This window comes from Panthera pardus, unplaced genomic scaffold (genome assembly GCF_024362965.1).
Source record: "Panthera pardus isolate Hobbes unplaced genomic scaffold, ASM2436296v1 HiC_scaffold_6, whole genome shotgun sequence".
Taxonomy (NCBI): Eukaryota; Metazoa; Chordata; class Mammalia; order Carnivora; family Felidae; genus Panthera; species Panthera pardus.
The window spans coordinates 79,894,548-79,921,506 of record NW_026526991.1 but is presented as its reverse complement, the minus strand read 5'-3'; the positions used below and the strand labels follow the sequence as shown (position 1 = coordinate 79,921,506).

Sequence of the window (26,959 nt, the reverse complement as noted above, 5' to 3'; positions counted from 1 at the left end):
AAGGTATAGCATTTGAGATGGACCCAACCCAGTGAAGCTTTTACTCAGAACGTCTGGATATCTCATAATATAAATGGTGAGCAACTGGTCAAGAAGGAAAAACCAGAGGTCAGACCTAGAGGAAGCAGTAGCTATCAAAGGCCTCAAAATTGAAATGGTGATAACAGTGATGATGAAAGCTAATACTTATGTACCATTTACCATATTCCAGGCACTAGTCTAAGGAGTGTGTGTGTGTGTGTGTGTGTGTGTGTATTCATTGTTAAGAATATTATTAGCCACCAAATTATAAAACTAGAAAGTGATAGTCTGGCTCTGGAGCCTGAGCTGTTTACCAGCAATCTACCTATGTGAGCAAGATACAGCAATAAAGAATAGCAATAAAGAATTATCTTATTATGATATGACTGTTAAAAGAACACCTAGAAATGTTCAGCTTAAGTGGAATTGAAGTTGTTGAAGTGAAATGTTCTGTATCAGAAAACAATACAAAACAAAAACCATTTATTGAGTGCCAAGTTTGTCCAAAATATTATGGCAGCTGCTTTATTTACACTGTTTCACATAATCCTCAAAACAACTCTGAAATAATATCTGCTGTTTGCAGACAAGGAAAATTGAAAGTCAGTGATATTTGATCATGGCGCAAGATCAGTAAGAGAGTCAAAATTTTAACTTGGTTCTGTCTGACTGCAAACCATATAGGGAGATGCCCCAGTAGCTCCTTAAGTCTGATTAGATAATTTGCTTTCTGCATTACTTTTCATACAGTAGTCTAGGATTGTCAGTTTCTCCACTAGCAGGCTTTTAATCCGCTTTCTACTTTTCCAGGCTCTATTTGGATAAATTAAATAAATTAGCTCCATCCAGACAAATGAGGAAGGAAAGTAGAAAAACAAGGATAGTGTACAGTCATACAGAGTTCACTTGGGAAATTGCTTGCAGTTATGTATTGCATACAATTTATAAGTTATTTTTAAGTAGCTTTTTCACCTACTGGGAACTTCTGAGGACCCTAGCAAAGACTATTGGTTTAGATAGCTTAAATATTATTTCTGCAGGGTTTTAAGATTTGATTTATATAGCAAAGAAGACTGATGTTTTTCTAGTTGGCGTGACCATGTTAGGTAGTAGTAAAAGATTGACAAAGTCTTAAAATGAAGTTTTATGAAATGTACAACATAAATTAAGCTGTGATGTTAAAACCACCACCAGCTTATGTGATAGCAGTGATAAGGTAACGATAACTTTGCTTTGTCTTTTTTAAAACCATTCTAGCTCTATTATTCCAGGTGGTATTATCTCTATCTTTAGTTCTCATAAAAGTCTTTGTGGGTGTATTCCAGGAGTTAGTACACATTTCTACTCACATACAGGCTAATGCCAAACTCCCTTAAAATTATACCCCTGTAGGAATTAAAAAGAAAACTAACATGTCAGATTATTTCAGTCCTTTAAAATAGATCCAAATATACAAGTCATTATTGCAAACAAGTTTTTATGTAGCAAATTAAGAAAACTGAATCATGATCCCAACATAATCTGTTTGAAAACCAATTTTGTTAAATTTTGAAGTTAGTTGGCATGGATAATACTTTTTTACAAAAACTTGATTTTATATTATTTTAGCACAGAACTAAGTAGTATAATCCTAGTATTTACTTGTCTGACACTTCTCAATGGCTCTTGATTCTTAATTTAATCTTGCTAGATAGAAGAAATTGTCATTTAAAAGAAAGATGCAGTGTTCGAACAGTAACAATTCAGGCTTTGCACTAATATCTGCAAGAGTTTCTTGTAAAACATTTACAAATAATATAACTTTCTCTTGTGTACTTTGAACAATTGGCTATAGAAATTATATCTGTGGGATTGTAGACTTACTCTATAATAAGTTAATGTTCTTTATATTACCTGCATATTTATGAATATCTGTTGTTTCCCATTCTTTGACTTATTTTTTAAATGTATAAATAATTAAGAGATGAATTCTTTTTCATGTGCTACTTTTTAACTGAAATTCTTGAAATGACTATTATTTCCTTGTCAAAATTTACTTTCAGTAGAAAGGAGATGGTATTATTACCAAAAGACACTAGTAGTTTTTACATTTAAACTACTTGATTTATTATATAGTTGTTTTCCATCATATGTATCTCCTCAGCCATCAGTTCTTTCCTTTGAAAAAATAGCAAAAATAACAATTTGGTTTGTAACTAATAGTGCCTTGGAAACAGCATGAAAAAATCATTTTCTAAGAGATGCGGTATTTTTCTTCTCATATGAAAACAGAGAAAACCTCCTTGACATTCTGTTCGTTGCTGATTCATATGCACTGACATGACCTCTCTGTGCTCCTGTCTTGCTCTGGAAGCTTTGTGCTCCCTCTTTAAAGGAAGGCCAATTATTTAATACATGTGAACTCTAGTCTGTAACAGAGAGGAAGCAGATACATCATTTATTATCATCACATTATTTCTGAATGAAATCCATTAGATTATGGGTGAATCACATGTCTGCCTTAGTCTTTGACTAGATTGTCAGACAGTTTTTCTTATTTTTTAAAATAAAGAATACTAAATGGATAGATAAGACATAATTGTACTTCTTTCTCTGGGATTGATGCAGCAATGTACATCTCTTATTTTATCTCCTTTTAAAGATATTATTCTGTATTCTTTTTCTAGTCATTTTTCATCAATTCTCCTCATCATTGATTGGTTCAGTTGAGATTCCATGCATGAGATTCCATAATCCTTAGTTTTATACATAAAGGTGCAGCATTCACATGAGTTTACCCCCTAAGAACTAATTTTTATCGTTGCATCCCTTTAACAGAAAATTTGCAGTTACCCTGATTAAGATCCTATAAATATCTGACAAGTTGTTGGTCTACTTGAAAACTGTTTATTTTTAAAATTCAGATTGAATTCCTAATTTTAAGCAGTAGAAGTTGACTCTGACTGCTTAAGCAGAAAAAGCAGTTTATTTATTAAGAGGTTATTGGGATGGGAAAATGGGCTTTGAAATTCAGCTTCCAAAAGCAAACCCCAAAACCATGACATAGAACTGGCCTCATGAGGAAATCTCATTGCTGCTGGTTCCCTACCAAACTCCCCCCAAACTTATTGCTTTCACTTCCCCACCTAACACCACTTGTGTATCACTGACTGCATCTCACAGCCTCTGGCTAAATCTCTGCCTCTGCCCTCACCGGTTAAAAAAGTCCCATATGGAGTTTCATTCATCAGATTGCTCATTTCTTACTGAAATCTCATGGGTGTAAACCGGGTTGGTAGACCTTTGATCACATGTCTGCCTATATACTGGGTACAAAAACAAGCTAAGAAAATACTCTTTGTGCATTCTGTCTCACAGTGACTAAACTTATAAGCATAGGATATCTCCTGATATGTTAAGGGTTTTTCCAAAATGCCAAAACAAGAAAACATGACAAACATACACTATCCTACATTGCTTGGCTATTCAACATCAATTTATATATACCCTTTGCTAATACTTTAACCTTCAAAATAGACCCTTCTTCCATACTTAACAATATTAACGGTAACATCAGGTAAAGTAAGAGCAAAATACTTCAGCTATCCCTTATAAAAACAAAATGTGTTCACAAAGGGAATGGCCTGAAATCTGTTGCAGCAACCTACCACAAGGCAAGTATAGCTGAGAGTGTGAGTGATCTGATCATATGATCTCTGCTGTAAGAACTTTCTCAAGTCTCATTCCATATATGTCACAATCACTTAATATGGCTTGCTACTGAGCATGCCTAATTTAATAGTTCAGTGAATCAGCTAAACCAAGTTCATTTGGGGCAGATCAGGTCACATTTATTTTTTCCACAGTCCAACATACAGACTCCAATAGGACTTAGTAGCAAGCTAAATGCTCCTTTCCAAAGGAACAAATTTCCTGCTTGGTGATGTTGCTCCAAAACTTTAGAGATCTCAGTTGGGATTCCTCAATCAGAACTTGCCACAGGCTCCATCTAGCATTTGGATAAAATATTGGCAGTTCTAAGTACATTGAATCAGTAGATCATGAAGGCCAGGTAGATACTCTGTGGCCCGGATTAACTAGGAGGGCTCCTTTTTCCTCTTGTGCCCACTCATACCTGGGGGCTTTCAGGTCACTTTATAAATAGGTCAAAGCAAGATTCCCGATGTGATATATATTACTTTCAAAAGACACATGCCACTGCGCCTCTTTCTTGGTAGCAGGAGGCACAAGGCACAGTTACTTTTAACTTTGTAGAGGTTATCCTGATACACTTAAGATCACTGGGCCCTCAGAAACTTCACCGAGGTGTAGCTCTTATATATTCATATAATGTGTCTCCCACCTTACTACACTTATATTAGACTTATAGATGTGTTTAACATATCTGTACAAAGAATCCTGAATACTTATTACCTCCAGCTTTCCAGGTCCTGGAGACATAATGTCATCAATATAGTTGTCCTATGTTTTGGCGAGACAGTAATGGTCTTTGTGAAATATATTGCAGTTCAGAGCCAAATAATTTATATAACCCTAAGATAGAATAGTTTATTGCTCTATGAAAGCAGCTGTTACAGGTGTTCTCTCTCTGTTGGGAAAGAGGAAAAAAATCATTTGCAGATTAATAGTCATATACCTGGTGCTGAGAGCTTGAGTAAAGAATGTACATCTGCAATAGCAGGTGCTTATGAAATCACTATCTGATGAAGCCTCTGGTAATCTACTATTCTTCTCCAGTGCCATTTGTATACTCTGTGTGTTTAAGGTCCTAGTGGGCTGGATGTGAGGCAGATTCAGGGTAAAACTCCAGTCATCATTTGATTCCTACAATCATCCTTTGTGACCACTAATCCACAGTGGTATTCTAGGTCCCTTGTTTTTTAGGATTAGTTCAGAGCTGTTATACAACAGTACTCAAAAGACCTGGTATTTCCCTTTCTTCAGTGCAGTTACCTTGATGAGAAAGGCCAAGCTCACAGTTTACAGTTTACACCTCTGATGTCATTACAAGCTATATCTTTAGGAACTTGCATTCTCTTCTTTGCTCAGAAAGCTCTGAGTCTGCAAATAATTGACAAGACTAGAAATTGGAAAAGACGTTATAAATTTTTGTTGTAGTGGCTCAAGACAGGCATCTCTTCATTAAACCTGGGAATCTTATAATTTTATTAAGTTGGAATTTTTTGATGCCTATCTGTTATATGGATCGTTTGATCAAGTAGCCAAAGCCAATGGTCAGTGTGGGCCAGAGCATTCTGATTACAACTCAACTCCATGGAAAGCAGCATGAGCACTTCTGGTCTGTAAAAAATGGACAGTGTTGTCCACCAGTGCTGGCTTTTCCTTCCCCGGGAGCATTAGGGAATAGTTGTTCGCTGCAATTTTTGTCTTGAACTGAGAAGTTAGAATTGTGAACATTTCATTATCTTTTTTAAAGCTGTGCTATGGAAATAAAAGCAAGTAATTTTGTCTTCTTCACACTCTTTATAATGTTGTTCCATATTAGTAGTCTCTGGATCTTCCGAAGTCTTGCCTTCATTGATCACTTCATTTCAAGTGACTGTAGGTAATAATTTTTTACTTTGCTACTATGCAGGCTGCCAGATGTTGCTTTTTAATTTTTTTTTTCTCTTTCAGAAAACTGGCTGGAATTTTAGAGCCATCAGCCCTTAGAGAGCCAGAACTAACCATAGATCTTTCTGATATTCCTGAGGTTACATTGCCTTCAGCCGCTGCTTAGTAGCCATTTAGTGTCAATCAGGGTTTTTCTGGCTACTTTAACAGTAAAAAAGCTTATTAAAAGGAAATTTAGTAGTTGACCAAATTGTTGAAAGCCGGAGAACCAGGATGAAGGTTAAGCTTCCGGAAACAATACCAAAACTACACCATAAAACTTGTTCAAAGATAAGTCCTTCTTCGCTGCTACATTCCCATCAAGCACCAAAAGAACCCATTGCTTAATGCAACCATTGAAATATCCAACAGTTGAATGTGTCTCATCCATACGAGCAAAACGGTTGGTCTACAGAGCTTCCTTCCTCTTGTTCTTTCTGAATCAAAGTCTATTACAGTCAACTTTGATTAGCAGAGACTTGGGAGTAGAGCAGGTTAGATAACTAAGTTTTCTGAGTTTTACCTAGGGGAGTTATACCTCATGAGGCTAGAAATTCATCAAACACAGGAAGGGTATCAAAAATCAGAGAACATTATAAATGGCCACTACATATTTTGAGAATTTTTTCCAAGTTGCTATGGTTACTGTAGAAATATTTTTCCAGCTTTTTAGTCTCATGGCTAATTCTAAATCTGATCCTTTGAAGTCAAACTACATGGGTTTCATTCTTACTAAATCAGGACTTTAGCAGTCGCCAGGTTCATCAGACATCTTGTAGAAAGTTTGCCACTTGGACACCACAAGTTCATACTTTCTCAAATAATCTGAGGTTTCTACAGTTACGCCTAAGTGATGTGACACTATTCAGAGGATATGCAGTATTTGGATAGATAAGGTTTTTGTTCCATGTATTTGTGCTAAAAATAGATAGTTTTAGAAGATATATATAAATAGATTTTTTTTTAAGTTTTAGTGATTAAATTTGTTCTTGCGTTAACCAACAATTTTTACCTTTGGTAATTTAGGGACATCTTTTATACATTAATTATAGTACTTGTTTTCATAGAGTGATGGCCACAAAGATTCCTGAAGTAGAAAGAACTTGATTAACTTGTAATTCACCTAGATTAAATTTTAGTTGTCTCTTGTGTCCTTGGAAACATCTTTGTTCTCTGTATTTACTTCACGCTCTTATCAGTGGATCTATTTCTTCTAAATCCTCTCCATTTTCTTGCTGTCAAGCCTGTTATCCATGACCTCTGCTATGTTTTTCAACTCTGAAGAAACTAAAGAAAATAAGAAACTAGATAGCAAAGTACTCTTTGTCATATTTAAGTCACATATGTTCTAAGTCTGAAAAAGGAGAATCTTTAGTCCCTAACTGTGTAATAAATATATAGGTTTTGTTCTGTCTATTTTCACAGGTCCTTTTTACTTCTGTCTTTGTTTGAGATTGTGGGCTATAGAAGATTATGGCTGCCCAAACCCTGGCTGCCAGTCAGAACATTATTATACTAGTAAGTTTCAACATTAGATCCCTCCAATCCATTTGAGGCTTTTCCAGATAATGTTTTCCAGCCTAGATAATTTTCTGAACATTGGAGTTGAAGTACAATATTTTAGGATAAATCCTATATCCAACATTCAGTGTATGTTGGGATCGATTCATTAAATGATCCCACTATTCTTGACACCAAGATTTTTCAAATTTTCATATTTTTCACATGCATAATGTGATCATTACCTTGTACCAGGAACATATTAATCATAGTTTCTTTGCCATTTTACAAGAATTTTAATGTCTGCTTTTTATTCATCTGTGGGGACATTTGGCGTATAAAATAACTTTGTTGCTTAGTTTTTCCTTTATAGTTTAGAGTGCTTATTCATTTAAGATTTAGTGTGACTATAATATATTCAACACTTCGCTTTTGTCCTCAATATTTATTCCATTCCTGTGGTTCACATTTTCCTCTTCTTATGTATCATGTGTTGAAAATGAAAATATCTTGTCTGGGGTGGAGCTTAGCCACTGGACTAAACAAACATGCTCTCCTTCTGCTCTTAGTTGATTTTAGTGGTTAAATTACTAAAAAATCCTATTAATAAAAAAAGAAGTTTTACATCTACCTTTTTTTATTGTGTACTTTAATAGTTAGTAAAAGTCCCTTCCTTTCAACTCTCCCACCAAAATGCAACTTGTTCACTCATATTTCTTTCATGTTTAAGACTCTGACATTAGTAGTCAACAGATTAATGAAAATAGCATAGACTTTCAAGAATCAAAGTTTTTGAATTTAGTGAAAGAAATTAAACCACTTGAACACAGTTTCTAAAAGTCAGAGGGTATCTATTATGGGCTATCCAAGGTATGTTCTTCTTACATCGATGGCAGAAATGCAAGAGGGGAAACCCAAGAACGTGAACAAGTTTTTGACTGTGTCACCTCTGACATCTTGTGGGCCAAAGCAAGTCATATGGCCAAGCCCAAGGTCAAAAGGGAGAAAAGTATATTCCACCCACTACTAGGCCAACCATGTTGCACAGTCAAATTCAACATCAGTGGAGTGCAAAACTAATCCTCCCATGGAGGTGGAGAAAAAGAATGGGTTAATGGTTGCCAAACAGTAATCTAATCTACCAAATAAACCAATCTCAGCAAGCTACTCTCTCTTCTACTAACCTTACTTTATTGTATCATGATTCCATTTTATTTTCTTCTTAGTATATAACATTATCTGAAACTATTTGAATAGTTTATATTGCATTTTTCATTCAATCATCAAATATCATCAGAGACCTAATATGTACTAGGAAGTACTCTAAGTACTAGAGATGCATCAATTAAAAAAACACGGACAAAAATCTGTATTAATTGTCTATCTCCCTCATTAAAGTATCTTGTCTATTTTGTTCACCACTGTATTTTCAGTATCTCAGAGTAAGCTCGGCACATAGCAGATGTTCAAGAAGATTTTGTTTTGAGGCACCTGGGTGGCTCAGTCAGTTAAGCGTCCAACTTCAGCTCAGGTCATGATCTCATGGTTTGTGAGTTTGAGCCCCACGTTGGGATCTGTACTGACAGTGCAGAACCTGCTTGGGATTCTCTCGCTCTTGCTCTTTTGCTTTCAAAATAAATAAATTAGAATTTTAAAATAAAAAGAAAAGAAAATTCTGTTTCATGAATGAAGAAATGCCATTAAACATTTATGTGATATAACTCCATTTGTTCAGATCCTCTGCTTATTAGGCAGCTTTCTGATTATGACTTGTTTACAACACAGGGAAGTTTTTACACAGTCTGGTGAACTTGACTTACTGTGACTCTTTTGAGAGAAAGATTTGTGCTTAGTATTGTGGAAATCTGAGGTCTTTACCTGCACAGCTAAAAACCAGTCCTTCAATGTAGTAAACTCACCATGGTAAAATCACCCTGAGAAACTTAGAGAGATACCATTGGCTAAGTATACTTTTAATTCCTTTCTAAGCAGATACATAGCAAGCACAAAGGATATGTGAAGAGTGAAATTAATACCATTACCACGTTTTGAATCATGGAAAGCTGTGCTACCCATTTGCTTTGGGCTTTTAAAGCTCTGTTTCAATAACTTTTTCTCAGAATATGTATATACTGTACAAAACTAAGAAAAAACTTAACAAAGGATTGTCAGTAGATCTATTCCATAGAGATTTGAACTGCATTATCAACAGTCAGCACAGGAATGTTCCCAACTTCCCTCCCTGAAGCTGTAATTGTTTTATTTCTACACTCAACCTATTAGTGTCTAATAGTGTACGGTCTGGCCAATTTGACATTTAAAATAAAAGCAGTTAGTGCTCACGTCAGCGGCACATACACTAAAACTGGAACAAAACAGAGAAGATTAGCATGGTCCCTGTGCAAGGATGACACATGAAATAAAATCAGCAATTCTCATATATGCTGTAGGTTCTTAAGACTTTCTCATACGTTAGGGTGTGAAAAATATTAGATGCCCTTGATAAAGTCTTTCAAGAGCTACTACTGTCTGCTAAAGAATATACTATGATTTAACTACAGGAATTTTTTTGTTTGTTTTTAATAATTTATTGTCATTTTAGCTAACATACAGTGTATACAGTGTAGTCTTGGCTACGGGAGTAGATTCCCATGATTCATCCCTTACATACAACACCCAGTGCTCATCCCAACAAGTGCCTTCCTCAGTGCCCATCTCCCATTTTCCTGCCTCCCCAACCACCCCCCCACCATTTCCATTAGCCCTCAGTTTGTTCTCAGTATTTAAGAGTCTCTTATGGTTTGCCTCCCTCTCTGTTTGTAACTTATTTTTCCCTCCCTTCCCCTATGGTCTTCTGTTAGCTTTCTCAAATTCCATATATGAGTGAAAACATATGATATCTTTTTCTGACTGATGTATTTCATTTAGCATAATACCCTCCAGTTCCATCCACATTGTTGCAAATGACAAAATTTCATTCTTTTTTTTATCACCAAGTAGTATTCCATTGTACACCACATCTTCTTAATCCGTTCATCAGTTGATGGACATTTGGACTCTTCCCATAATTTGGGTGTTAACTACAATAGTTCATGATAAAATATAAGTGATTATGAACTGTTTGATAGAATTGGTGATGTAACACTGTTGAAAAATAAGATTTTGTACAATATTATACCAATAAAAAATTTCCCAACATTTTTATTGCCAACAGAGTATTATTGATTTCTACTGTATAGATTTTACATATTCTATTCACTCATTAACAATTGCTGATTTAATATTTATATAGTGAGTATATACTATAAGTAAGATAGACATGATGTCTACACTTCCAAGGATTATAGTCTTGGAAAAACTGTAGTCTGGGGAAAACCAGAAATTGCCACCCATGTGAAAGTGCTGAGACAGAAGTGGCACAGGGTGCTATCGAAGCACCTGGAAAGATGACCTAATGAAGTCCTAGTGGATCAGAGAATCCTTCTCAACATAATGATGTGTAAGCTAAAACTTTAAGGATTACTTCTCTCTCCCTATATCTAATATATAGGGATATCTATCTTTAAAATATATCCAGATTCTGGGGCGCCTGGGTGGCTCAGTTGGTTAAGCATCCAACTGTTGGTTTCGGCTCAGGTCATGATCTCATGGTTCATGGGTTCAAGCCCCACATCAGGCTCTGTGCTGACGGCACGGAGCCTGCTTGGGATTCTGTCTCCCTCTCTTTCTGCCCCTCCCCTGCTCTCTCTCTCTTTCTCTCTCTCTCTCTCAAGAAAAAATAAACATTAAAAAAAATTAAAAAATATATATATATCCAGATTCTGACCACTTCAATTGCTTTCACCACTGCCCAAGCCACTGTCAGCTCTTGCCTGGACTTCTACACAAACCTCCTAACTGGTATCTTTACTTCTTTTTTTTTTTTTTTTTTTTTTTATTTTAATCTTTGTTTATTTTTTGAGAGAGAGACAGAGTGTGAGTAGGGAAGGAGCAGAGAGAGAGGGAGACACAGAATCCGAAGCAGGCTCCAGGCTCTGAGCTGTCAGCACAGAGCCTGACGTGGGGCTGGAACTCACAAACTGTGAGATCATGACCTGAGCCAAAGTCGGACACTCAACCGACTGAGCCACCCAGGCGCCCTGACTGGTATCTTTACTTCTACACTTGCACTGAAAAGTCATTTTTGAAACTTCGGTCAGATTATATCACTCCTCTGTATAAAATCTTGAAATGAGTCCATGTCACTCAGAGGAAAACCAGAGTCATTGCAGTGGCCTATAGGGCTCTACGTCATCTTGCCTCCTGTTTCTTCTCTCATCTCCTGAAAACACCAAACATAACAGTAAAAATACTACAACTTTTTCACAGATTTTTAGTGTCATACAATACTCAATTCAGTGTTTTCAAAATTTCACTAAACTCTGGAAATTGGAAAATGAGCCTCATGATTTAATAAGTAGAGTTAACTATGCTGTGTTTCAGATTTCACCTACATATTATTTTGAGGTCTCTTTTTCAGCTCTGACAGACATTGAAACCAAGTGTTGGGGTACCTGGGTGGCTTAGTCGGTTGAACATCCGACTTTTGATTTTGGCTCAGGTCATGATCTCACGGTCGTGAGATCGAGCCCCATGTCAGGTTCTGTGCTGAGCGTGGAGCCTGCTTAAGATTTGTTCCCTCTCCCTCTGCTCCTCTCCTCTGCTTGTATGCATGTTCTCTCTCTCTCTCTCTCTCTCTCTTTCTCTCTGCCTCTCAAATTAAAAAGTAAAATAAGTGTTAAACTACATCTAGAGTCAAATTGCTGTATCAAGATTTTCAAATACAAGGAAGCATTATTCAATTGCATTATCCTTTTTTAAATAGTACTTATTTCATAACATGTATAACATATTCCTAGAAAAATGCAATATGTGTTCATAAATTAAGAAATAACCATTTTGTTGGGCCATGGAGGTTCTATTTTAGACCAGTGGTCTTTTCCACACTTATGTCTAAGAAAAGATAACCATAAAGATTTTTTAGAGAGCCATTATGGTAAGGAGAGCACTTATTTATTGAGAAAGTTGCACTGTTTGTTGAAGACTCTCTATTTATTTTTTCATTTCTCTTAATTGGAAGACATGTTTGAGAGAGAAAATGAAGATGGAAACAGATGCAAAATAGTTGTCATAATTGATTTGTACCACAGTTACTTCAATGCTAAGTTTCAAGTTATTTTAAAATATACCTCACTCCTTCAGACCTTTGATATAACACAGGGTGGTGTTTTTTCTCATTTGTTTGGTTTTATTGTTGTAATGTTGTTAGGCAAGCTATAAGCTTAGGAACTATAGCAGAGAGCCAGTAAGACTCTTAAAGCAATTTAGAAAATATCTAGATTGCTTAGGGAGTAGTCAAAAATGAAATATCTTTTAGAGCAACAATGATAAGCTATTTACTTTTCTAAAGAACAGGATTGAGATGAAATTTGTGAGTAAATTCATTAGTAAGTCAAATATCATATTTATATGATGCAGAAGTATTATGAAATCTGACACTCATTTTTGAGAACTTATGGGATGATGAGTCTAAATACATGTTTTAAAATGAGTGCATTGTACAAGGCAGCACACAATTGTTGTAATACATGACTCAGCTCAATGATAATTGCCCAGAATGTTCAGAGAAGGGAACATGAAGAAACAGGGCAGACTGTGTAAAGACCATAGTTCTTCATCTAGCACTGCAGAATTGTGGCAAACAGTGCTAATTACCTACATAAAATAAAGTCTCTCCTTCTGCTGAGTTAATAGGATTCCAGGGTTTTTAAAGGCAGCAGTGTATACAGTCACAGACAGCTTCCTCCTCAAACTCCTCTTCAGTCTTTAGTGGCCACATAACCCAGTTCTGGCCACTGAGGTGCTAAAGAGTCTACTGAGTGAGGTTTCTAAGAAGTTTCTTTTTTTGGTAAAAACTGGCACACTCCTTTGGCAAGTATGCTTTGCTTTTCCTTTCACTTCCTTCCTGTTTAGTACATAAACTAATACTTGAGGATGCAACAGCCATCTTATGATCAAAGGGAACTGTATATATATATATATATATATATATATATATATATATATAACACACACACAAACACACACACACACACACACGCACTAAAGAGCCCCATGCAAGAAAATAGTCTGTTCCTGGACTGCTTACCAGCTCTGGACGGCTTACTCCCAGAGACCATGGTGCATTAAATAATAAATCCTTCTTTAAGCCACTGTTTGTCAGATTTCTGTTGCACACAGCTAAATACACCTCTGACTGATAAGAAGGGTTGGAATTTAGATAAGAAAAAAGAAATGAAGGACAAAACCAAGCATAGAAGTCACAAGTGACAATAATATGAGCACCTAATTCAGAATCAGAAATGGATGTTACTTATCTGAGTACAATGTAAAGACTAAGGCCTCTAAAGTTTGTATTGAATCAACTGCTTTTAAATATATAAATTGCCTTATTTATTTTGGGGGAGTATTTTAAATTTTTGATTTGTTATCTATGCATTATCTGAAAGACATGGCATTCTTCTCTCCATTTTTCTTAAATGGAGGCAGAATTCCGTAAGTCCATGCCTTTAAGTAGTCATTAGTCCATAAGTCAAGTGTAGACTCCTGTATGCTTTTCCCCATTACTTAAAGACCCCAATTGTCATCTCAGGTAAACCCTTATAACAATTTTACCTGTCTTCCAACAAGTTTACACCACAGAAATGATATATTCAGATAAGAATTAGTCACCTGAACTGGTTGTAGTTCTCAGCAGCATTGTGACAGAGGGCCAGTCTAGGATTGACACCCAGTATTAGTTCAGTGGAATCATATTTTTAAAAGCATGGTGCCATCTCTTAGTTTCCTTAGCTATAATATAGCAGCCTCTGATTTAAACTAAGGAAAACGAAAATTCTCAAAAGTAGTAAAATATGCAAGGTAGTGAGTGTTTTAGCTTATTGTACTTGAACTGAAAAATGTCAATTTAATGAAAGGAGAAAAACTTTGCTTGTCCATTCCCATGTCTGGGCTATGGCCTCCCATCAATTATGCAAGCCTCTGGTATCCTTTCAACAAAATTTCTTTTTCTAAAGTTAGCCTGATCCAGTTCTATTGCTTACAACCAAAAAACCCTACAGATACAGAGTAACTATATCTTACATCTGCATATATCCTATAACTTCATAAAAGTAGTTAGCATTCATCTGGTCTCTGGTGAGAAAGCGCTAGTAGAGTTTTATGTAGGGAATAGTGGGAATCACTGAGATGCCTCATTCCTCTGCTCCCCATGAGAAGTGAACGAATGATTAGATGCAGCTTCACATTGAAGAACATTACTCTGTGTTCATGGTTGAAATTAGCACCTTCTAAATCTCATAGCATGTTTTGAACTAGACTATAAATTTTAAAATTAGATTCTGGCTTAAAAAGTACCCACTGAAATAATTGATGACATTTGAATGTTTCTTAAGAATAAGGAAGGATATATATATTACCATAAGACATGGTGCTGAAACTGTCACTTCAGCAATCTTTAATTGATGAGTTCCATTATGTGTTCAGTATAGCACAATCCATGATATAAATAAATCCCTTGCAACGAGCATCCTTAGACTGTACAAAATGTAGAATTGCTAACTAGTAGGTTGAGAAAAGAGGGCATACAACTGAGAGGAAAGAATAATCAAAGACCACCCTGAATTAGTTGCTTCTTTACCACCAGGGGGGGTAAAGTATTTCCTAGGAAGATGAATAAATTATGTAATCACTAAATATTTCCATGCCTTCTATAAGTTAGGTGGGTTTTTTTTTAGGAAGATTTTGAACTAATTATTTATTGAACTATATGCATGGAAATGTTTATGTCACTTAGAAGATTCTTATGCATGTATTTCACTCATCATATGTAGATCAAGAAAAAATGCCCTGTGGGGCAGGTAATGGACTTCAGTGAAGGTTAGCAGAACAGCTTCACTAAGGCTATAAATTAACCTGCCATTTTAGTTTTGGAAACTTGCTGCAGAATGACCAACTGGTCATGGTGCGGTAGAACACCCTAAACTGTACGCACTACAGTCGGTAAAGTCTGCTTCAGTAACACTGAAGATAGGAACTGTTGCCCATTTTGGTATCCATTAATGGACTTCTTTTCCCCTGTTTTTTCACAAAAAAACTGGAATTGGGCATAATTATTCTGTAAGAACAAGGAAATCTTTGACCTTCTTAACTACCCACTTAAGTTTTCCAAACTTTTCTGCTCAAAGAACTCTTACCGTTTGCCCTTAGAATCGTTTGCTCTGAAGTGCAGACAAATGAGTGGAGCGCCAAATTTTGTACACCAAGTGATGGGAAAGTATATTATTTCTGTGCCCTGCACTGAAATGCCATCTTAATGGCTTGTTCATAGTGCAGCCCCGCTGACAGAGGCATGATACTCCATGGCCTTGAAAGATTTATTCTGGGAAGTGAACGCTAAAGCAACTCAGAGATTGCCATTCTGTCTTCCCACAGTGAAAAATGAAGCGGATCAAAGCATCTGTAAAGCAAAACCAAAGTGATTATTCATTTCTTTCCTTGTTTAAGAAACATGCACTTTCACTGCTGCTACACCCCTCTCCTCTGACCCTGGATGCCAGTAATTGCAGATTCAGATTGACCACACAGAGTCTGACCCGTAGCTATACCCAAAGAGCAACCACATCCAAGACACAGAAGGAAAGCCAAAAATAATGAAAGCCTCTGTATCTGAAAAGATTCTTATTTAAGATCTCAGGTAAGCCTATAGAATTGTGGACTCAGGCAATCAGACATCAATCAGACATTCAGTTTCTTTTCACTTGCCTTGTATTTCTTGAAGCCCTACCAAGAAGTGCTCCAACAGAGAGCAAACAGAGATGACTGCTTAAACAGCACCTTTGCTCCACAAAATTTTCTTTTAGGTAAACAGTCCTCATAGACTTCACTGTGTGGGGATATGTATTAGGGCTAAAACCAAAAGCCAAATCAATGATAAAACGTATTTCTGAAAGCAGAGAGAAGTCACTAAATCTTATTTGCACTTACTATAATTAAATATCAATTAGATTAGATAATTTATGCAGATTTCAGATATAGCTGGTGTATATAGAGTTTTTTTTGGTTACAAGCAATAGACCTGGATCAGGTTAACTTTAGGAAAAGGGATTTTGTTGAAAGGTTATCAGAGGCTTATGGAATTGATGGAAGGCTGTACACCAGACATTGGCATGGCAAGATAAATAAATCACCTTTGGAAATTCAGAGGCAACAGTGTTAACAATGGTGTTACAGTGAAAAATAAACTGGTTAGGGTAGCATTACCATGAATGGACAAAATTTACCATTTTCTGTGTTGTTTCTCCACTCGGTATATAAATTCCAGAGAAGGAGAATCTGACTGGGTTGGTTTGGGTTACATGCCTGCCCTTTGGCTAGGGGAGGGCAAGACACCTAATTACAGTCCACCGTACTAAATCCAAGGGGTAAGAATTAAATCCCCAAATGGAGTTCAAGTTGCCATTAAGAGGGAGAACTAAGATGCCAGAAGCCAAAAAGCAACAGACGTTCAATATAACTATCAGTTATTCAGTGTGCATAGTTTACCAGTCACTATTTCATATGCATTATCTTATTTAATCCTTAAAACAGGCCTCATAGTAAGTTACTATTTTACACGTAAGAAAACTTAGGCTTTTGCAGCCACTCTGGAAAACGGTGTGGAGGTTCCTCAAAAAATTAAAAATAGATCCTACCCTATAACCCAGCAATAGCACTACTAGGAATTTACCCAAGGAATATAGGAGTGCTGATGCATAGGGGCACTTGTACCCCAATGTTTATAGCAGCACTTTCAACAATAGCCAAATTATGGAAAGAGCCTAAATGTCCATCACCTGATGAATGGATAAAGAAGTTGTGGTTTATATATACAATGGAATACTACTTGGCAATGAGAAAGAATGAAATATGGCCTTTGTAGCAACGTGGATGGAACTGGAGAGTGTTATGCTAAGTAAAATAAGTCAGGCAGAGAAAGACAGACACCATATGTTTTCACTCTTATGTGGATCCTGAGAAACTTAACGAAAGACCATGGGGGAGGGGAGGGGGGGGAATTACAGAGAGGGAAGGAGGCAAACCATGAGAAACTGTTGAAAACTGAGAATAAACTGAGGGTTGATGGAGGGTGGGAGGTAGGGGAAAGTGGGTGATGGGCATTGAGGAGGGCACCTGTTGGGATGAGCGCTGGGTGTTGTATGGAAACCAATTTGACAATAAATTTCATATTAGAGAAAGAAAGAAGAAAGAAAGAAAGAAAGAAAGAAAGAAAGAAAGAAAGAAAGAAGAAAGAAAAGAAAAGAAAAGAAAAGAAAAGAAAAGAAAAGAAAAGAAAAGAAAGAAAAAGAAAACTTAAGCTTTGAGAAAGGTTAGGTAACTTACCCAAGGTCATACCACTAGAAAATGGCAGAATTTGGGACTCCAGAGGGAATAATCCTAACAACTAGACTCCATGCTCCCTCTTGACAGACTTGTGATTATCATTGGTGACAGTATATCCTGAGCGTGTTTCTCAGGGCTAAAATACAAAACAATTTTATTTTAAATGCTATGTGTAGATATATTAAATCTACCAGTAGTACTATACAATGTATAAATTCTTTATTTGAATCAAGCTTTGGGAATAAATGTTATGTAAATTCAGAAGTGTAAATTTGAAAATGATTTTTTTTCTCTGATGTGAATTCAGGCTTTAGTTTCTTAATATAATGAAGGGTTCAGTTTCATAATACAATGAATTTAGCAGTAAATGACAGTTGTGAGCCTGCAAATCAAGCTTTATACATATGCTTGCTACCTCTTGGTTTGTAGGGATGTGATTGAGATAAGTTCCAGTAGTGACTGCCATCTGGACCAGAAAAAGTTGCATGAAATAAAATGAACTACTATACACATTTTTACTGGTAGCATTCTTTTCAATCTTTGGCAAGTTAGTTTCCTTCACAGAGCTCAATTTCCCCATCTGTAGTAAAGAGATACTAATATTCCCCATAATCCCAAGAATGTAATGAGATAATGAATGTAATATACTTCATGACCTCTAAACCAGGGTTTCTCAGCATTGGCTCTATTGACCTTTTAAGCCAAGTAATTCTTTATTGTGGGAGGCTGGATAGTCATTGTTGGTTGGATGATTAACATCATTCCTGGCCTCTATCTAATAGATGGCCAGTAGCACCCATCCCCTACTGACAAACAACTGACTCCAAAATCACTATCAATTTTCTCAATGACACTATTCTGTTTATCAAAGTAAGTATCCTAAATTATAAAGATATTTTTCCAAGGGACTCAGAAACTATTTTGAATGTTTTTTAGTTGTCTTCCTACCCTCCCACAACTTTTCTGAATTCCTTTTTAGGGAAAGGAAAGTGCTTCCCATTGAAAAGGAATGCTCTTTCTGGCCTCTTACAGCTCTAGGAGTTAATGTCTTTATGCCATATCCACATCTAATAATCAGCTGATACTAGTACAGCCTTACCAGTTTGTCTTAAGGCAGATGCCCCCACAAAAGAAACTCTGAGATTGAGATTTATGTGCAGGAAATTTATCAGGGAATACCCTTAGGATCAGTACCTATGTGGGGAGAAGGAAATAGGATTGAGCAAAGGGAGGAGTTGCAAGATAGTTGTACAAGGGCTTCAGCTAATTCTGTGGAGCCTCAGAGCTGGGGTGGCCCTTCAGAGTTGGATCAGATCACCTTGAGGCCAGGGGTCTGAACTTTGTACTCCCACAGCAACCAGTCATTGAATGCAGGAGTCTCTCAGAGAGAGGGCATGACCTTGGCCAAGGTCTCAATTCCCTGAGAGGGATTCTGCTAAAACCCACCAGTCACCAACAATCTCGGCAACTAGGGGAATTGGTATGTTCATCTTGAAAGTAGATTCTTGGTAGTGCACTACAATTCATCTTTTGCACCAATCAAATCCACTTCCATTATTTAAGTTCTTGAAACAGTTCCTTGATGATCGTTTGGTCTTTGGTCTTCTTCTGTGGGGAAACCTACAAAAGGAAAGTTGGTGAGATGAGCTAGTAACTCTTGCTTTAGCTGATCTCAAGGCCACAACTAATTCTTATCTCCCTCCTCTACTCTTTGTTCTAGATTCCTCTTACTCTTGGCTGAACTCTGCTGTTTCAGGGGCTTAATGATGAAATAACCCCAACCGCATCTGTAAGACCTCTAAGATTCTGTTGCCATGTGTTTCTCATGCTATAGCTGTTAAACTTGTCTGTTTACAGTAAAAATAGGCAAAGGAGTTCTAAGAGATGCCCAACTGGATCACCAGGATGTCATTGTGTAATTGTGTAACAGGCCTTGTCTCCTCTTTTGTTTGTTTGTTTGCTTATTTGTTGCCCCTGTCTTTTTTGATCAGGATCAATTACCTCTGCCTTCTTTCCTTGCCTACTGTTCTTGGCATGAGGAGCCCAAAGTGACCAGTTAGCAATAATAGCTTAAAGTTTAATGAGACTTATTTTGTGTCCTTTGGTGGAATATCATCACCCTTCTAGGAATCAGTACCTCTAAAGCCTAGGGTCTGCAGGAGTGAGAAGCACAGATTCTCCAATTCAGTTATTAAGAATATGATGATAAATAGGGCCACTCTTACTGCTACCTCTTAGTTCCTGGACCCATGAATTCTACTTTTTGGAAACACAGCTCCTTATAATGGTTGTTGACTTAAAGCGTATTCTGTATCCTAGAGAATTAATTATAGGATATCATCTCCAAGGAGCCCTAGCTGCACCTTTAATAGATCATTCCCTCATTCTGTCAGGCCAGCAGGTTTTGGATGGTGCAGTCTGTGATAGCACTTCTACTGTCTGCCATAGCAATTACGGCATTTCTGCTTCATGTTATATGGACCATTGCTTTCTGTATTCTTCCAAGAGCCCTCATAGCAGCGTCTTAGCATCATCTCATGTGATCTTGCTAGGGTATTAAATCCTATGAGAGAATGTTTCCATATAAATAATCTCCGTTATCTAAACTCAGTCTATCTCCTCTTGATTGAGGACTCTCTCATATATAGTGTCCTGTGCCCTGCTGGTATTTGCTTGACTAGGTCCTACGGTTCCTTTGAGCGATAGTCCCTTTCTTCTCTTAGCAGCCACAGCACTTCCTAGGCTGGTTTATGATGTAATACTCAATTCATGACCTTGGTGTGGGGCCCACGTCTTGAATAGGTAGGTATAAATCTTAGTGGTGGGATGTGAGTGGGGGTGGTGGAGGCATATGTGTCATCTTGCAAGGTGGAAGGCTATTTATTGTTTTCAAGCAGCAAGGGGCTGCTATTCTCTAGACAGAAGTGTTACATACATCACAGTTTAGTAGATCTTAGTTCTGGATGATGACATGAGTGACCTAGTTTATGTTTTTAATATAATTGTTTTATTAAGTTCTCTTTTAAAAACTAGTTTGTATAGGGGCACCTGGGTGACTCGGTTGGGTTAGCATCTGATTGCTGGTTTTGGCTCAGGTCATGATCTCACGGTTTGTGAGGTCAAGCCCTGAGTTGGGCTCCATGCCTTGGAATTCTTTCTCCCTCTCTCTCTGCCCCTCTCCTGCTTGTGCACGCGCATGCACACTCTCTTTCTCTGTCTCTCTCTCTCAAAATAAATATACTTTAAAAAAATAGTATGCATAGATTATCAGTATGTAATTAAAGATGCATAATATTTAAAGATATACCATGTATAAAAAGATATGTGTGATAGCTAGCTAGATACCATCCAAATAAAAACATTTGGATTACTTTTCAAGGCTGATAATGAAGATAAGAAAGGGAGAAAAGGAATGCTCTAAAGCACAAAATTACAGAATTTCTATTGCTTGTAATATGAATATAGTATTTTTTAGGTTTCAAGGCTACTTCTAGCACAAAATGTTTGGTGAAGGAGTATTATTTTCACTTAGAAGTAAATTCTGTGTCTTTTTTTAAATGTTTGTTTATTTTTAAGAGGGAGAGGGACAGAGAGGGAGACCCAGAATCTGAAGCAAGCTCCAGGCTCTGAGCTGTCAGCACAGAGCCTGATGAAGGACCCAAACTTGTGAACCACAAGGTCATAACCTGAGCCGAAGTCAGATGCTCAACCAACTGAGCCACCCAGGCACCCAAATCTGTATGTCTTGATCCAAGAACTCTTCTCACATTTCTAGACCGCTAATAATTTTGAAAGGTCTAGCAGTGTATCAGTACTTACTCTTGCACTCTTCTGAGAGTATGGTTATACCAGCAGGGAGAGGTACCAATGTTGAAGGGAGGGTGGCCACCAGAGGTTGAATCTTGAAATTGAAAAGGGTGGAGAAGTTGATTTTTAGATAAGAAATGGAAATCAGAAATAGTTTTCCTGAAAGTCTTTTACAGTCCCTATCTAACTTGCTAATTCTTTTCACATAATTACACTTTGAAAAATAGGTGGATAATGATTTGTTTCCTCAGTTAATTTGTCATTTGTTTTTGACACCTCTGTTGTATACTTAATCCTTTGGATAATATAAATATGAGATAATCATTTTTCCCTAGAAGAACACAGTATCTAACCTTCCTTCCTGTGAAGTATACCTGAGGACATGGGATTAGACTTGCCATGTCTAAAGTAGGTTTCTTGATTTCCACCACCTGTCTCCTGCCAGATTTGCTCCTTCTGAAGCCTTTCTTATCTCAATATCATAGCAGTCACTCAAACCATAATCCTGAAAGTCATTCTCTTTCCACAACTTACATGGTCTTCCAACAAAGCTGACGAATATACCCTAGAATAATACCGAACCCATCAACTCATCACTATCTTCCCATTGCATCCTCTCTAGACCAAGCCAGCATCATCTTTCAGAGGGTCAAATATGCCTCCAGAATATCTTCTGAGTATATCATTTTATCACCATCTCCACTCCTGTGTCATAAGACCAAGACACCATCATCTTAACCAAGACTACTTGCTACCAGTTTTGTGCCCACTGACCCTGCTACAATACATTTTTCATGCAGCATTTTTGAAGCATAAATCTGATCATGTCATTGCCAAACTTGAAATCTTCCAAAGGTTTGCCAAATGTTACCTTTTCAAAATGTCCATCCCTGACCATCTTAGCTAAAATTACTCCATACTTTTCTCCTTCCAGCTACCATGCTCTACCACCGATGCTTTTTTTTTCCTAGCACTTAACCAGTGACTGAAATTATTTTATTTACTGTTTTAGATAGTTGCTTTCTATTTCTCTCTAAGAATGGCATGTTTTAAAAGAAAAAAAAGCCATATGTTCCAATGCAGACACCAGTGCCTGATATTTTATAGTCATTCAGTAAATATCTGCTGAATAAATGAGAGTGGAGGTCATGGCAAGTACTGAGCCTGGGGTGATTCCCTCTTACTGAAAAGGAGTCTGAGGACAAGCTGTACTTATTTTGTTTCTTTGTTTTATGAAGGACCCCCTGCACTGTGTCTGCATCTCATATGTCAATTTTATGTTGGAAAAAAATGTGTTGGTGTGGTCCCTTGCTGTCATGTTGCTGTCAGGCTTCTGTCTCCACCATAACCAATGAATGTTATTTGTCACTGGCAGATGAACATGATTTTCAGCCATGTGAAAATAATAAAAGGTTCTTAGTTCTAGGGTACTCTAGGATTTTTTATGATGTTTTCAATAAAATGAGTTAACCTCTGTTCTTTCATTTTACAGAATGGCTCTGAATGTCATTAAAAACACACGTGTTTGTGACTAGATGGATTTCAGTACTTAACATCTTGTGTTAATCTTATTTTTCAAATCCCACTGCCAACCACTTCAGCCTGGCCAGACCACCCGTATGGGTTTCTGTGATGCACTCTATTATGAATAGGTTCTTTTTACCAGTGGATTTTTCCTACCTTATCTGCAAATGTCAGTTTTCTGCTCTCAAGGGAAAAGATACCACAATGAGTACCAAGTCTATGCTCCCTATCAACTTGAATTTTTTGTCAAATTTATTTTCCTTTTTCTAACATAGGAAAACTCCTTACATCAGTAGAAAGTCTATTCTCTCTAGTTCTAGAGTCTAATTTAAGAGTGGAAGAGGTGCATTCCAGGTTAGAAGTAGAGGGAATGTGGATATGTGCTCTTAGAGAACTCAGAATTAATGCCATTTCTCTCACATTTCCTGCATTTCCTTTTTTAACATCATTGACTATGTCAAGCATGATGTATTTACTGAGGCCACCTGTCTGTGTAGCACTATAAAAGGTATTGTGGGATAAAGCAGGCATTGGCCAAACATGACTAATGGGCCTAATCCAACTTGCTGCCTGTTTTTCTTTTTAAATAAAGTTTTATTGGAACACAGCTACATTCATTTGTTTACATGTTATCTATGGCTGCTTGCATGCTACAAGAGCGGAGTTGAGTAATTGTGACAGAGACCATATGGCCTGAAAAGCCTTCGTTATTTATTATCTGACTCTACAAAAAAGTTTGCCAACCCCGGGTATATAAATCATGTCCCCCATTCTCATAGTTTCTGAATTAATTGGGTCTGTTGTGAAAACATGGAGTAACTGGTAAATCAATACCAAATTGTATGATCCTGAAGAGAACAGATACCACAGAATACTTCTTGGTTGGAAAATAAATCTCATTTACAAAGGAACTGATGATTTTAAAATGATGAAATGCAGAGAGATGTATTGTACTGCCTTTACTCGATAATCCTGTGCTTTTCTTTGTCAAGTCTTAGATATGCTATGAAAATTAAAAACAAATTTAAAACTTTATTAGCAAACTTTTTCCTCCATGCTATATGTCCTCCATAACTCCCCCAAGTAGAAATAGCACAGGATTCTTAAGATCACAACATAACATGCCTGGCGCATCATAGATCCTCAGCTATGTTTATATAAATGAAAGAACACGCAAACTATAAAGGAAGAGAAATTCTGTGCAAATAATAGCTAACAGTATTGAGTATTCATTGTGTGCCATCTTGGAATGGGGTTTTTCGGCAGCAGAGAGACTGACTCTTATAAAGTTAAATGGTAGTTGGAATGTTAATTACTTCACTTAGTGTCTGATGCATGGCACATTATAAGCGCTTGACAAGTTTTTGCTGTTATTATTTAGTACATATTTTCTTTCAGACATAGTACTAATTATGCTGAGGTGCATGAAAGTAAGCAAAGCATACAAATTAACCCTTGATTGCATCACTCTCCATCATTAAGAACACATTGTATTTGGGAAATACATAACAGAGTGATTCACATTAATGTAAAACTAGCTGATTCATCAGTGTAGAAAACATCTTTTTTTTTTTAATTAAAGAAACATATTTTTTGTTATGCTGATTATTAATAGCTTACTAATATCTTTTACATATCAAGAGAAAGTAGCTATTGTATATGAGGTTGTAAGTACTCACCCACTTCCTTTTCTAAAAACCTCTTATTATAGTCTAACATAAACTCTAAGAATAGCGCTCAGTGAATTTTCACAAAGGAGGCACACCTGTGTAACCAGCACTGTGGTCAAGCAGAATATTACCAACATGCCGGACTACCTCCTTCCAGGGCTCCTTTTCAATCACCACTACTCTCCCAAGGGGAACCACTCTCCTGTCAAAGGAACAAGCATTATAAAGACTAATCGAGGAGATGCTAGCATGTTCTTTTAATAAGTCCACAGATTCTGTTAGGCCTTTGAGAACAATCTGTCATTTTAAGTAGAGAATAGTCTTCTGACACTAAAATATTTTATGCTAAATATGTCAAAGTTCTTTCTACATCATCTGTAATGTGCTTTAACATGTTTAATATGAAAGCCTTCAGGGGCAGACAATTATTTTCCTCTTCTTAAAACAGAGAGTGAGGCAGGGTTGAACTACATGAAAAGTTCATGATTGGCAACAACAGCAGCAACAGTCTGGAGTTTTCACTAGAATGTCCATTAGTCAATCATGCAAATTTAGCTAGGCCTGGCAATGTGGAAAGTGAATTTAAATAGATCTCTGTTCTGCCATTACCCCATGCATTCAGGGGGTCTTAGTTTTTGTATTTTCCACTAATGTCTGTGAAGGAATTCATATCTCCCCTTCCTTCTGTTCTCGAAAGGCCATGCTGATCTACCTTGGCAATTAATTCTATACTCTGAATAACATGAATGAATATCCAAGAAAATGCTTTGAAAGCTATCAAGTTTTCTATTTCTTAGAGTTATTCCCTCATCCTAAATTTTCTTTGTTTTACTTTATGCTATATGTTTTTAAATTACTTCAAACAAACAAACAAAAAAAAGGGGGTTATTATAATTCTTGTTCCCAAATGTTTAGTTTGGCATCTGATGCAAGGCCCCAATTGCAGGCTTATGTGCCAGAAGCTCAAGCTGAAAACCAGAATGTAGTGGGCCGGCTTGAGATTTGAACTTGGGAGGAGTGTTTATATTTTCCCAAGGGCCTCATTAACAAGAACCCAAGCCCTCGATGTTACTACCAACACATTTTAGCTCTGTTTTGTGAAGTAGAGTGTCATCTTATGTATACACATCTTTATCTTCTCTTCCCCCTCAATTGCCTTGTAAGCACCTCAAAAAAGTCTAACAATAAATCCTCATCAAATTTGAAGTTGTGTTTTTGCTCATAGCCCATGGCAAATATTCACACAATAGAATTTTATTCTTGGATATTTTCAAAATGAGAAACAACTGAATTGTCCATCAGTAGAGGGCTGGTTAAATAAATTATGTTACAGTGGAATGCTGTACATCCATTAAAAAGAATATTACCTGCATTTGTTGATATGGCTCCAAAATCTCCTGAATTATCTATCTCTCTGTATATGCTATATTAGAAAATATATTTAGGGGCGCCTGGGTGGCTCAGTCGGTTGAGCATCTGACTTTGGCCTAGGTCATGATCTCGTTGTTCCTGAGGTCGAGACCTGCGTCAGGCTCTGTGCTGACAGCTCAGAGCCTAGAGCCTGTTTCGGATTCTATGTCTCCCTCTCTCTCTCTCTGTCTCTCCCCCACTCACATTCTGTCTCTCTCTCTCAAAACTAAACAAACATTAAAAAACAAAACAAAACAAACAACAACATATATATGTATATATACGTGTATATATATACGTATATATACATATATATATACACGTATATATATGTATATATACGTATATATATATATTTAAACAAGTAAAAGACAATGGTGATTGTCTTCTCTGGGAGGTAGAATGGGAAAGATTATGCCTCCTGCTTGATACTTCATTGTTTCAACATATAATATATTGATTTTGTCGTAGCTTTAAAAAGAGAAAACCAACTTAAATACATTGTTGTGTTGTTTTGTGTCTGTTTTTTATATGTCCGGTATTTCAACCCTTTTTATTTTATTTTTTTAAGTCTATTCAGAATCCTCTCCAGAGCTTTGGCTGGAGGGGTATATAGGTTGGACTTGAGTGTTCTAGACAGGAGTAAGCTAAAGTTTTGCTTTCCCATTTGAGCCATGCCATACTTAGAAGGAAATGCTGACCAATGAAGTCAATGCCAAGACTGACAGTGGTATCGAGGTCAGAGAGAGTTCTTTAGCTCAGTTTCCTACTCATTCATCTGGGTCTGTTTTGTGGCTTTAATAGGATTAGAGAAACATTTACATTGAGACTTTAGGAGAATTTTCACACTGCTCAGCTTACAGAACAATATAAACCCACAGGATTAGGGATGGGGTTTATATAAAGTCAGTAGGGTAAGATGAGTGCATACACCT

The 26,959-nt window shown here is 36.8% G+C and overlaps 1 protein-coding gene and 1 non-coding gene across 2 annotated transcripts in view; both read left to right on the top strand.

Moving 5' to 3' along the window:
* Window positions 1-26,959, top strand: part of CCDC91 (coiled-coil domain containing 91) — a 350,703-nt gene that overhangs the window by 303,010 nt on the left and 20,734 nt on the right.
* Window positions 9,470-9,577, top strand: LOC128775138 (U6 spliceosomal RNA). Its single transcript, XR_008419789.1, has one exon. It is a non-coding gene; the product is annotated as a U6 spliceosomal RNA (small nuclear RNA).